The following is a 3,793-nucleotide window of genomic DNA, read 5'->3' as shown; positions in this document are numbered from 1 at the left end:
TTGGCTGCCGGCCGCGATGGGCGCCGCTGGGAGAAGGAGGGGTGTCGGGGTTAAGGCAGCCCGTCTGAAAACGCAGGAAGCTGCCTTCTGTCGAGTCGGGCCCTGACCCACTAATAAATAATAATAAATAATAATAATTTTATTACTTATATCATCTGGCTGGGTTGGCCCAGCGGGAATCCTTTAGTACTGACACACCAATGGCTTTCCAGGCTTTTCAGCAGGGCTGGATTTAGGTTTGATGAGGCCCTAAGGTAATGGGGCCCTTTATATGCCCAGCTGTCCTTTGTCAACAACAAATTGTCGCTGTTTTTTGTGTTGAATATATGCTATATGGTAATTTATGGACCTAATAGGTATCTAAAGCCATTTGCACATAACAAATAGCAGCACAACACAACACAAAGCATTGTTGCTGTATGTAGGTTTTGTTTGCTATTTATCTTATATTTTGGGAATGTACATCCAGTTTTTTTAACCTTTAAATTTTTGGGGGGGCCCCAAGAGAGTGGGGCCCTAAGCTTTAGCTTATACGTAAATCCAGCACTGGTTTTCAGAGACATACCCAGCCTGTGCGCAAAGCAGATGCCCCCACCACTAAGGATTTAAGGACTCTTCCTTAAAAGTAAGATTCTAGTCCTCATGGTCCTGTAAAAAAGAGGGCTGGTTTTCAATAGGAACCTATCAAACCGAACCATTCGTCCACCTAGCTCAGTACTGTCTGCACTGACCGGCAGCAACGGTGCTCCAGGGATTCAGGTGAGGGACAGCCCTGGCTGGAGATGCTGGGGATTGAATCTGGGACCTTCTGCATGCCAGACAGGTGCTCTGGCACTAAGCTACAGACCATCCATTAGGTAAAGGTAAAGGGACCCCTGACCATTAGGTCCAGTCGTGACCGACTCTGGGGTTGTGGCGCTCATCTCGCTTTATTGTCGGAGGGAGCCAGCGTACAGCTTCCGGGTCATGTGGCCAGCATGACTAAGCCGCTTCTGGCGAACAAGAGTAGCGCACGGAAACGCTGTTTACCTTCCCACCGGAGCGGTACCTATGTATCTACTTGCACTTTGACGTGCTTTTGAACTGCTAGGTTGGCAGGAGCAGAGACCAAGCAACAGGAGCTCACGCCGTCGCGGGGATTCGAACCGCCGACCTTCTGATCAGCAAGTCCTAGGCTCTATGGTTTAACCCACAGCGCCACCCGCGTCCCAGACCATCCATTAAGGCAGTGTAAAAGGTGAGGCAAAAGATTCCTGCAGTACAGGGTATTGGACTAGATGGACCCTTGTAGTCCCTTGCAACTACAGTATTATTCCTCAGTATATCTTAGGTCTGTATTCCATATTTCCTTGGCAATTGCAACACTTTATTATACTCAAGCCTTTTTTTCTTTCCTTTTTTCTGGAACCTTTCTGTTGGGATTGAAATTCCATTTAAAATATATATATATGCAAATAATTGGCGACGGTTTGGTGGTGGTTGTTTTTTACTTTTCAGCTATTCCCTGGAAAAGGGAAATCCAGATTAAATTGGGGAGGGGAGAGATTTGTGGACTGGCGTATTATTGATGCTGCCAACATCATGTAGAAGCTGCAAAAATCTTGCATCCACAAGAGTGCAATAAACACGCTTTTAGAAGCACCCTCATTGCTCTCTTTCCCTCGAATGAAAACGCTGAGAATGGAAAAAGTCGCCTCTCCCAAGTGTGGAAAATTTCAGCCCCGTGGCCAAATTTTGTGGAAAGTTACAGGCAGCTTTGATGACTGCTCAGTTATAAAGAGACCTGTTGTGCAACTGCCTGGCTACTAAGTTTTATTTCTGGTAAATCCAGGTTGTAGGATATGCTTTCTCTCCAGCATTCAAAAAGTCAAGAACAGCAGCTGTCTTTCCACTTAATCCTCTACACACCGCTACGTATCTATGTCATAAAGTTATAACAACACTGCCTTTGACAACCTGGTGCCCTCCAACTGGCTTGCACTACAATTCCCATCGGCCCAAGTGCTGGCAATTCTCCCCACCTCTCTCCCCTATTGGGCAAGAGAGGTCCTCAGAGCAAAGCAGCTGGGAAATTCTGTTTTAATGCACACACACACACAAACATCAAATAATCGTGTGTTACGGAAAAATTTAGGTGCAAGGCTGCTCAGTCACCCAGCTCGTCGGGCAGAGCCCATGGGTCCCTGCGGAATAAAGGAAGGAGTCCAGCAACCAACCGGAGCAAATAGCTGTAGACCAAAGTTTATTGCGCAACAGGTTCAAAGAGGAATTTTGAACCCCAAGGATGGGGCGACAAGGACTTTTAAAACTTTCCCACCATATCCCAGAATACAATTCGCACAGCATCATTGCTACATCACTGACATGTCACAAAAGGGGAAGGGTAGACAGGGGTTACACTAGTTTAACCTTGGCAAACATGTCCAGACAAGTCCTTGGTACAAGATTAGCATAAGCAGACATGTCAGGGCAAGACCCAGGTATAAGATTAGCATAGGAAAACACCTCTGAAGTCCCACCACCCAAAGTACAATAGAACTTCCTTTGCATGTCTGGACTCCTTGGCAAGTCTGGTGATGGGATCAAGCTTTCCTTGGCCAACAACCAGCTCAGCAATTGTCACCTCTGAGCACTTCCTGGGGTAGGAGGTTTGCTCAGCTTAACAGACACTTGCCAGACTGTATTTGAAAAGGGAGGTGTAAGCCCCTACAGTCCAAAGACAATTGGAAAGCTTTCCCCATTTCCTTCCTCCTTGCAGAGAAATATTTGAGGTCAATTTGGGAGAGTCAAAATGGCTTCAGGATTGCTCTCCTGTGCTATTTCAGACACGTGGTTTAAATACTTATGTATGTGTTTGCCTTGTACATTTATGAATATTTATTCTGTATTTGAGACCTTAGAATTCTTATAACAGTGGTATGGAGGGTTCTGTTCTGTTTCTATTATATATTTTGTGTTATTATCTTGTATTTTTATGCTGTGAACTGCCCTGCGATCTGTGGATGAAGGACAGTGTAATATTTATTTATTTGTTTGTTTGTTTGTTTAATCAATCAATCAATCAATAATCAAGGACCCCTTGGGCTTTCCTCAGAGCAAGACAGGAGCAAGTCAAAGCCTCAGGAGATTGGCGGATGATGGCCAGCAGCAGCAGAGCAAGGGGATCAAGCAGCAGGAGAGCTGTGGGGGAGCCATTTACCACATACACCCCATGTATGCCATCTGCCTAAGGCAATTAACTCAGCTTGATGGGAGTTGGAACCATAAAATCAAAGTCTTTTCAAAGGGAGGAACCATGAGCGCCATCTCGTCCAACCCCTTGCAATGCAGGAATCTTTTGTGCAACACAAGACTTGAACCCACGACTGAGACTAAGAGTCCTGTGTTCCACCAACTGAACTATGTGTCCAACAACATTTGGAGGGCGACAGATCCCCCCCTGCCCCGCAATCCTTGCAAGAAAGCACAGGGTATTCTATAATTTGCAGTCAGCTCCTGCTGGACTGGGACGCGGGTGGCGCTGTGGGTAAAACCTCAGTGCCTAGGACTTGCTGATCGTAAGGTCGGCGGTTCGAATCCCCGCGGCGGGGTGAGCTTCCGTCGTTCGGTCCCAGCTCCTGCCCACCTAGCAGTTCGAAAGCACCCCTAAGTGCAAGTAGATAAATACCGTATTTTTTGCACCATAACAGGTAGGTACCGCTTTATAGCGGGAAGGTAAACGGCGTTTCCGTGTGTGGTGCTAGTGCTGGCTAGCCAGCTGCAGCTTCGTCACACTGGCCACGTGACCCGGAAG

The sequence above is a fragment of the Podarcis liolepis genome (assembly GCF_965112155.1).
Source record: "Podarcis liolepis genome assembly, chromosome: 15".
NCBI lineage: Eukaryota > Metazoa > Chordata > Lepidosauria > Squamata > Lacertidae > Podarcis > Podarcis liolepis.
This window is presented reverse-complemented; position numbering follows the sequence as displayed.